The sequence below is a fragment of the Ranitomeya imitator genome, chromosome 6, assembly GCF_032444005.1.
Source record: "Ranitomeya imitator isolate aRanImi1 chromosome 6, aRanImi1.pri, whole genome shotgun sequence".
NCBI classification, from domain to species: Eukaryota; Metazoa; Chordata; class Amphibia; order Anura; family Dendrobatidae; genus Ranitomeya; species Ranitomeya imitator.
In genome coordinates this window covers 78,913,050-78,924,163 of record NC_091287.1, presented here as the reverse complement: position 1 = coordinate 78,924,163, position 11,114 = coordinate 78,913,050, and positions in this window count along the sequence as shown.

Here is an 11,114-nt window from a genome sequence, read left to right as displayed (position 1 = left end):
GACTTGACCAGACAGTCTAAAAATTATGCCAAATTTATCAAAGATGCTCATGCAGTTTGATCAATTATGGTAAGCGCATCTTTAGGTTTTTCAAGTCTAAACGTACACCACCTATCGGCTTATTCTTTCTATACTTCAGCTAAGTTTGTGGTATTGTGTTGCATTGTAGGGTACACCTGCGTTTGCAAAAAGCCACACTAAATTCCGCTAACCACATTCCATTATTTAGACGGAAGAAGTGTCTAACAGACGTGGTGCACAACATATTGACTTTAAGTCTCTCGTTGTATAAATTGGACATATAAAAATGCCATCCTCAAATTGTCTGCGTTTTATTGTGCGTAAAAAAACAAACAAAAAAAACAACAGCAGGAAACTTTGCAAAATTCTGAACATACCACAGATTTAGGAGTCTAGATCAAGATTTGCATATTTGTGTTCTAAAATAATGATATTTATATAGTCCTGTCTGAATTCTTGGGACAAAAGATGGCACTTATGACACCAGGCAAGTGTATGTGTGTGACTGAGTTTGTGTATGGAGTTGTGTGTGTATGTGTGTGTGTGTGTATATATATATATATATATATATATATATATATATATATATATATATATATATATATATATATATATATACACTTTCATATTGTTTTAATTATTGCAATGCTCAGCAAATGTAAGTACCATTTGTCAGATGGACGACATATTAGAAATAGCTCCACAAATACAATATTTATTTTCATAAACCGGAAATCCAATCTCAGTAACTCGACAAAGGTAATAAAGTTTCAACCTATGTACATATTGCAGAGCGCTGTGTAAGAAAGCTGTTATTTTAGGTTTCTATTAGCAGAAGTTGTAGTTACGAATTTCTATGGACACATACGCACGAAAGTGCATATGTTTAGTTTGCATGTTATTTTTTTTTTATTATTCTCTTTTGAGCACTTAAAGTGAATTTTGTTTTCAAAAATTGTTGACATGCAAGCTCATGCCCAAACCAGCCTCATCACCACCTGCCAGAAAAATGAGACCGTGGCACACTAAAATTCCTGCAGGTCTCCAAACTAAAGTGCGACCGAACTCCATAGAGTTGAATGGGGCGGTAATGTCCACACATATTTCACACTTATTCCATTGGATGAGCGTGCCATCAAAATGTAGCTTTCGGGTCTGGAGCTGGGACCATGACACTTCAATATTAATTATGTTCTTACATTTCAAGTTAGCTGTCCTGTTCATTACGTTCCTTTAGCTAAATACTTAGTTTTCATGGCAATTTTTTCGAATAGGAACCCCAGCTTTAATTTGTAACGTCGGCATATTCTGCTGTAAGGCAGATGTAGGTTCTAAAGCGTAAACCTATGATAAAAATGTAGTCAGCGAGTTTACTAGAAGCCAATAGCAATCTCTTCTAGTAAATAATACAGACAGCAAATTGTCCCGCTTCTCCAGCAATGAAAAATGCCAGCGGTGCTAGAACGCCTGCGACCACAGCATGCAAAATACCAAAGTAGCCACCAGGTTTTGTGATCATTGCATTGTATAGGCTGCAATCCTGTAAATATCGGATCAAAATCACAATAGGTAAAGTCAATGCTTAGTTCTAAAGAAATACTTAAAAGCCTAATACATTAAAAGGGTAATCCTGGCACTACCCGCTTCCACTTGAGGTGGTCACACCACGGGTACAGATTTCTGCTGGCTCGCGTACCTGTCGTATTCATTAGGAATCGCATTATCCCTTTAAGATCTTATTGATACAGCTTGTATATTTGAAATATCAAAATCATTAGGTATATTTACAAAAAATGGAAGAATTGTAAATCTAGTTTTCTAACCTGAATTATAATTTAATTTCTGCCGGAAAAAAAAAAACCTTCCCCTGTGTAGCCTGGCATTTCATATGGTTCGAACTGCGGTGTGTTTGTCTTTACTCTCAGATGCTTGTGTACTTTGTCTAATTTGATGTCATTTCACTGTCTACATGTATGCCACTGTTTTATATAAACCTCTTTATCTATTTGTTCAAGTATATTTATCATGTTTAGAATATCAGTGTTATTTTTTTTTTTTTCCCCCGTGTAATTGAGTAGTTGTCATGTGGACGTGCTGAAGAAATTTGCTTTAGAAACGTAACTTATTTATCACCTTTTTCTGCTGTAGGATGAAAGTTCATTTTGTCACACGTGAGGAAGCATGCTTGGTCCAACGTTTCAATTTTAGGATATTTTTATTGCGACAATATTTGTATTTAATTTCAATGCCTTCTGTGCATGTCAAAGGGTGAGCACTTACACTGATGATACTGATCGCTCTCTATATATTTGTTAATATATAGATATGCACCAGATATTCCATTGGACACCATTTTTGAAAATTAGAATATATGTTTTGCAAGAGATGTTTTTCCCCCCCCCCCCCCCCCCTTTTTAGAGCCTATTGTACATTTTTCAAAGGGGAAATAATTAAGAGGAAACAATTGCTTCCTTTTACATTTTGCCAGCATAGCCTCTAACTTGTCATTTTTACAGTGCTGATTTGTATAAACTTTTGTTCTTTATTGTGGATTTGGAAATAAAATTATGTGAAATCTGTTGTCCAAAATGCAGTCCGTGTAGTTTTTCAGGGAAAAGTCTCGTTTTGTTTACAGCGGGTGAAATAAGTCATGAACACGTCACCCATTTTCTAAGTAAATATATTTCTAAAGTTGCTATTAAAAAGAAATTCTCACCAAATGTTGGTAACTACTAGGGATGAGTGGACCCGTGGATGTTCAGGTTTGTCGGGTACGGACGCAAAGTTCAGTTCGGGTACTATAACTTGATCCCGCACGCAATTGAAGCCAATAGTGACCCAAGTTGGTGCTGTAAAGTGGTCAAAGTAAGGGCTTGGGGGCTGCAAAAGGAAACAAAATTGGGGTAAGAGAAGGACAATTGCCCTGCAAACAAGTGTGGATAGGGAAATGTCCTTTAAAGTGACAGAATAAAGAAATAATAACCTTGAACCAGGAGGTGGAGGTCCATGTGGAGCAGTGACTTGCATCTGTAGTTTACTGTACCTGTTAAATGAAAAAAAAACCAAAAACATGGGGTCTCCTATTTTTAAAAACCAGCTACGGCAAACACCATACCAACAGGTGTTGTTCAGCACACGGCACAGTCAAACGTCATATAATTCAAGGAAGGATGAATTGACAAATGTACCAAGACATTCTTGATAAATGTCTGCTGCCATCTACCAGCATGATGAAGGTGAAACAAGGTTGGATATTTCAGGAAGACAATGATCCCAAACACACAGCCAAGGAAACTTTCATATGGTTTCAGATAAACAAAACAAAGTTGCCAGCCTTGACCTAAATCCACTAGAACATTTTTGGAAGGAACTAAAGCTTAGAGTTCATAGAAGGAGCCCACAGAACAGTCAAGATTTAAAGAGTGTTAACATGGAAGAATGGGCCAAAATCATACCTGAGCAATGCGTGGGACTAGTTTCTCCATATAGGAGGCATCTTGAAGCTGTCATCACCAACAAAAGGCTTTGTAGGAAGTATTAAATTTCAGTAAGCATGTTCAAAACTTTTTCCCTGTGTCATTTCTCATTATTACACATAACTTATGGACATCTGTGGTTTGATTTCTTTGTGTGGATGGGATGTGTTGGTACCGACATGTGAGAATGGTGCATGTAAATAGCAGCTTTAGAAATAAATTTACTTAGAAAACTGGTGACGTGTTCAAAACATATTTCACCCACTGTAATTAATGTAGAAGCTGAATAGAGAGCAACTTGCATCCAACCGTAGATGCACCACAACTTATAAGGGTTGTCTGGCTTTAGGGTACAAGTCTGCAGTCACTTTATATGACTGCAGACCAATGTTCACTGAGGATTTTCCGGCTCCTGGAGTGGTCAGTCATGTGACCACAAGTATGCAATTTACATATTTCTAGCCACATTCCAACTAGACGAGTCCGACTTCTCTCAATACACGTGCATTATGCAAGGCTGCGCCCATCTAGTCAGCACATGACCACATGTATGCAAATCATATACTTCCGGTCACGCTCCCGGCACTGGAGAACCCTCACTGTGCTAATGGGTGCGATCTGAGGATTCCCGAGTCTGCAGTCACATATCCTAAATTCAGACAACCCCTTTTGAGTCATGGTGCATCTACAGTTGGTTGCCAAGTTGCTCTCTATTCAGCTTCTACATTACTTACAGCGTTTGCTTTTTGATCTGCAATGGAGTCTTGTGTAGTGACTGTGCATACAGGCCATGGCTGTTAAGTGCATTACTTATTGTTTTCATTGAAACCATTGCACTTGCTGATTCCAGGTCTTTCTGTAGCTCTCCACAGGTGGTCTTTGGCTCTTGGACAACTCTTCTAATAATTCTTTTCACTCCTCTGTCTGAAATTTTGCGGGGAGCACCTGGTCATGGCCAGTTTATGATCTTTCGGATTATAGCTCCCAACAATGCTCACTGAAACCTTCAGTAGTTTAGAAATTCTTCTAGAAATTAGGTCTATGTAACATTCTTATTGATGCCGGATTTATTGTATCTATTGGCCGCATTTTCTCAGTCAAATATATTTTCTTGCAAGATCCATAATATATTAACCTTTTGAAATGTAAAGGAATTGGATTTGATCACCTACCAGTTCTGGGCTTCGTAGATTAGAACATACAGTGGGGAAAATAAATATTTGATCCTTTGCTGATTTTGCACGTTTGCCCACTGACAAAGACATGAACAGTCTATAATTTTAAGGGTAGGTTAATTTTAACATTGAGACATAGAATATCAAAAACTAAAATCCAGAAAATCACAGTGTATAAATTATGTACAATTATTTGCATTTTGCAGTAAGAAATAAGTATTTGATCCCTCTGGCAAACAAAACTTATTACTTGGTGGCAAAACCCTTGTTGGCAAGCACAGCAGTCAGACTTTTTTTGTAGTTGATGATGAGGTTTGTGCACATGTCAGGAGGAATTTTGCTCCACTCTTCTTTGCAGATCATCTCAAAATCATTAAGATTTTGAGGCTGTCACTTGGCAACTTGGAGCTTCAACTCCCTCCATAAGTTTTCTATGGGATTAAGGACTGGAGACTGGCTAGACCACTCCATGACCTTAATGTGCTTCTTTTTGAGCCACTCCTTTGTTGTCTTGGCTGTATGTTTTGGGTCATTGTCTTGCTGGAAAACCCAGCCACGACCCATTTTTAATGTCCTGGCGGAGGGAATGAGGTTGTCACTCAGGATTTTACAGTACATGGCTCCATCCATTCTCCCTTTGATGCGGTGAAGTAGTCCTGTGCCCTTAGCAGAGAAACACCTCCAAAACATAATGTTTCCACCTCCATGCTTGACAGTGGGGACAGTTTTCTTTGGGTCATAGGCAGCATTTCTCTTCCTCCAAACACGGCGAGTTGAGTTAATGCCAAAGACCTCAATTTTTGTCTCATCTGACCACAGCAACTTCTCCCAATCGCTCACAAAATCATCCAGGTGTTCATTTGCAAACTTCAGACGGGCCTGCACATGTGCCTTCTTGAGCAGGGGGACCTTGCAGGCGCTGCAGGATTTTAATTCTTTATGGCATAATGTGTTACCAATGGTTTTCTTGGTGACTGTGGTCCCATCTGCCTTGGGATCATTAACAAGTTCCCCCGTGTAGTTTTAGGGTATGTGCACAGTGCACACGTTGTGGATTTGGCTGCGGATTGGCAGCTGTTTTCCATGCGGTTTACAGTACCATGTAAACCTATGGAAAGACAAATCCGCAGTGCCCATAATGCGGAAAATACAGCGCGGAAACGATGTGTTGTATTTTCCGCAGTATGTCAATTCTTTGTGCAGATTCCACAGCGTTTTACACCTGCTCCTCAATAGGAATCCGCAGGTGAAATCCGCAAAAAAAACGCAGAAAATTTGTGGTAAATCCGCAGGTAAAAAGCAACGTGGGCACATAGCCTCAGACTGATCTCTCACCTTCCTCATGATCAAGGATACCCCACGAGGTGAGATTTTGCATGGTCTATGATCTTGTCCCTGACATCCTTATAAAGCTCTTTGGTCTTGCCCATGTTGTAGAGGTTAGAGTCTGACTGATTGAGTCTGTGGACAAGGAGTCTTTTAGAAAGGTGACTATGTAAGATGGCTGTCTTTAATGCAGGTAACGGGTTGATTAGGAGCCTCTAACTGGTCTGTAGGAGTCAGAACTCTACTGGTTGGTAGGGGATCAAATACTTATTTCTCACTGTAAAATGCAAATTAATTTATATAATTTATACAATGTGATTTTTCTGGATGTTATTTTTGATATTCTATCCCTAAATTTTAAAATTAATATATCCGTAATATTATAGACTGTTCATGTCTTTGTCAGTGGGCAAACTTACAAAATCAGCAAGGGATCAAATACTTATTTTCCCCACTGTATTGCATGCTGATTTAAAGTTCTGCTAATGGCTTGTGATGTTAAAGGAATTGTCTCAAGTTCATAAATGAGTAAACTTGTGAAGTGCAGGAATCCAGGAGCCATGAGAACCTGAAGCTGCATCATGAGACAACCCCTTATAAAATTCCGTTTTTAAGATATTACAAATTTCGAGTAGAAAGTGACATAAAATTGCAGCTTCCCACTTTATTGCGGGTGCATGTGTTGAGAAGCTGCAGGTGTGAGAAGGGAGCAGTGTTACAGTCTGTAATCCTACACCAGTAAAGCCTTCCAGTAGTCACTGGGATGGGATGCATTTCTTTTTGTTTGTGTGTCACATTCACCAACCAATCAAAGATTGTAGAGTTGAAGTCATAAGTTGACACTTAGGTAGAAGTAATTAAAACTAGTGTTTCTGTTGGGACAGGAAAATATTTAGAATTGAAAGTCCTCAGTGGTTGAGAATTGAGAGTCCTCTGTTGGGACAGGAACACAGAGAGGTAGACTAAGGGTATGTGCCAACGATCAGGAACTGCTGTGGGTTTGATGCTATGTAGTTATACAGTATAAAGCCCTCAGCGTCCAGATGTTACAGCATAGTGGATGGAATTTCAAGAAATCCCATGACCACTATGCTTCCACAGACGCCCGCGGACCACCCGCACAGGCTGACATGTGCCGTGTCTTTCCAGACCATAGAATGTCAATTTCTCTTGTGAAGATCCTATTCTCTGCAACAGAAATGACATCAATAGGATGTATTGGATGCGGTGAGTCCGCACGGTTCAGTAAATACATGATTTACTTGTGTTCCATAGAACGCAGCTAGCAAACGCTGTGTCAAAAGCGCTGCTAGGTCCGGATTGTGGGCACCCGGCCTAAAAGGTCCCTCACATCATCAGTCTCCAGTGTTTTTCCTGTCTTTAAAGCGATTAAATGGATGAGAGGTTCGTGCTAAAGATATATAATATTTGATTATGGACTGGTGGTATTTGTCTTTTATATTGCAGTGTTTTTATTGTTAATAAATCTTACATGGGGCTATTACAGGCATGGTAATATTATTGATATTGACCCCATCTGGTGCTTGTGTGCTTCCAAATGCCAGGACTGAATTTCAGACCCAGTCTGGCTATGAAAAACCACATGTGATCTGTTATTGGGCAACCATCTATATATATAATTTTCTAAGGGGTAACTCCGTCTTTCTGTCCTCAACTTCCATAACGGAAATCCCGCGTCGCTGATTGGTCTCCGCAGCTGCCTGTCATGGCTGCCACGACCAATCAGCGACGGGCACAGTCCGATTGGTCCATCCCCTACTCCCCTGCAGTCAGTGCCCGGCGCCCGCTCCATAATTCCCTCCAGTCACCGCTCACACAGGGTTAATAGTAGGTGTAACGGGCCGCAGTGTAACGCACTCCGTTTCCGCTGCTATTAACCCTGTGTGTCCCCAACTATTTACTATTGATGCTGCCTATGCAGCATCAATAGTAAAAATATGTCATGTTAAAAATGATAAAAAAAAACAAAAAACCTGCTATTCTCACCTCCGTCGCCTTTCCCCGCTCCTCCCGATGCTCCGGTGACCGCTCCATGCAAACGGCAGGTTCCAGTGGCAAGGATTGTATGCGACAAGGACCTGCCATGACGTCATGGTCATGTGACCGCGACGTCATCACAGGTCCTGCGCTCATACCAACCCTGGGATCGGAAGCTGCCGCTTGCAATGGAGCGGTCACCGGAGCATCGCGAGGAGCGGGAAAGGTGGCGGATGGTGAGTATAGCAGGACTTCAACGGGCCTTCGGAAGGTGAGTATATGTTTATTTTTTATTTTAAGTCTCTATACTCCGTGGCTCTGTGCTGTATACTCCGTCGCTGTGCAATATACTACGTGGCTGGGCAATATAGTACGTGACTGGCCAATATACTACGTGGCTCCGTGCTGTATACTCCATCGCTGTGCAATATACTGCGTGACTGGGCAATATTCTACATCACTGGGCAATATTCTACGTGGCTGGGCAATATACTACGTCACTGGGCAATATACTATGTGGCTGGGCAATATACTACGTGGCTGGGCAATATACTACGTGGCTGGGCAATATACTACGGGGCTGGGCAATATACTACGTCGCTGGGCAATATACTACGTGGCTGGGCAATATACTATGTGGCTGGGCAATATACTACGTCACTGGGCAATATACTACGTGGTTGGGCAATATACTACTTGACTGGGCAATATACTACGTGGCTGGCCAATATACTACGTGACTGGGCAATATACTACGTGGCTGGGCAATATACTACGTGGCTGGCCAAAATACTACGTGGCTGGCCAATATACTACGTGACTGGGCAATATACTACGTGGCTGGGCAATATACTACGTGACTGGGCAATATACTACATGGACTTGCATATTCTAGAATACCTGATGCGTTAGAATCGGGCCACCATCTAGTTGACTTATAATTGGCGACTCTGAGCATTTTTTTCACTTAGGCTACTTTCACACTTGCGTTGTTAGGCGGACGTCACAATGCGTTTTTTTGTCAAAGAAACGCATCCTGCAAAATCTCTCGCAGGATCCATTTTTTCCCATAGACTTGTATTGGCGACGCATCGCAATGGATTGTCACGCGTCGTGTTCGTCGTGCACTGCATGCGTCGGAATTTGGCGGCCCGTCGTCTGGAAAAAACGTTGATTGTAGATGATCTGTCCGTGTGTAAAAATATCATGTCAACTAGCACACTGACTTACATTGGTCTTTGTACTGTCTGTACGCTACCAATTTTGCATACGGACAGCACACAGATTTTAGTATGACCGTCTGAACTATCCCTTTGGCTGAAAGTGAAATATTGGAACATTTACATATACAGTAATTTGGTTTGTAGCAGTTTAAAAAAAAAAAAAACTTTAAATCATATCATTTTTTACACGTTGTTTGGAAGGAACAATATGTGAGTGATGAGATTATTGGTGAATTAGTTATTAGGACAGAACCACTAGGATGAGACTGGATTCCAAGAACACAGAAGACAACACAACACAAGTGCATTAGCAGATTGCTACTGATACACTACTGAGCTTTTCTGCTGTACATTTAGTTAATGAAATGTTTAAAGGTAAGTCTGTATACAGCAGTGATCGCGGATTTCACATTAATGAGGCGCAGGTGCATCGTTTATTTTGGATAATCTTTAGGCTATGTGCACACATTGCGGATTAGGCTTAGGAATTTCTGGTGCGGATTCTGCCTCTCCTGGCAGAAAACGCACCTGCGGTTCCGCAGTGTTTTCTTGCGGATTTGCTGCGGTTTTTACCCCTGCAGTTTTCTATAATGGAATGGGTACAAAAACGCTGCAGATTCACAAAAAAGTGATATGCTACTTCTTTTAACCCCTTTCTGACATTGGATGTACTATTCCGCCCATGTGGGGTGGGCCCTAATTCCCAAGGATGGAATAGTACGTCCAGCGCGATCAGCCGCACTCACGGGGGGGAGTGCGGACGATCGTGGCCAGGTGTCAGCTGACTATCGCAGCTGACATCCAGCACATTAACCCCCGGCACACCGCGATCAAACATGATCGCAGTGTGCCGGCAGTATAGGGAAGCATCGCGCAGGGAGGGGGCTCCCTGCGGGCTTCCCTGAGACGATCGGTACAAGCCACGGGGCTCAATAGTAGAGAAAACATACATCCGCACTGCTCAAAGGTCCAACTCAGTGACCGTATTATAATATCGGTCTAGCACCACAGAAAGTGATACTGGCTGTATGAATCCTTTACACCTGAATCAACGGGGTGCTGCTGCCAGGAAAAATGTGTGCAGAATCCAAATGGCAAAAAAGAAAAAGTAGGCGCGCACTTACCCTGTTGCGGTGAATATCACTTTATTAGGACATATAAACAAACGGATAGCAGGGAGGGATAGGGTCAGCCACGGACAACGATCGTTTCGTGCTCTACGGCACTTCAACGGGTCCTAATGCTGAGTGGAACAGGAAGGAGTTTTATAGACCCATCTGGATCCCAGACTCCTCCCCCTGGACTCCAAACATAAACAGTGTTACATTTAAAACAAAATGGTTGTTTTAAATGTAACACTGTTTATGTTTGGAGTCCAGGGGGAGGAGTCTGGGATCCAGATGGGTCTATAAAACTCCTTCCTGTTCCACTCAGCATTAGGACCCGTTGAAGTGCCGTAGAGCACGAAACGATCGTTGTCCGTGGCTGACCCTATCCCTCCCTGCTATCCGTTTGTTTATATGTCCTAATAAAGTGATATTCACCGCAACAGGGTAAGTGCGCGCCTACTTTTTCTTTTTTGCCACAAGCCACGGGGCTACTTCCGGGTCCAGAGCAGACTCTGGTAACTAAGCAGCAGGGCACGCCAGATCGCTGATCTGACACAGTGCTCTGCAAAGTGTCAGATCAGCGATCTGTCTCTATACAGTGATGTCCCCCCTGGGACAAAGTAAAAAAAATTTTTTTAGATGTGTAAGAAAAAAAAAAATTCCTAAATAAAGAAAAAAAAATATTGTTCCCATAAATATATTTCTTTATCTAAACAAAAAAAAAACAATAAAAGTACACATATTTAGTATTGCCGCGTCCGTAACGACCCGACCTATAAAACTGTC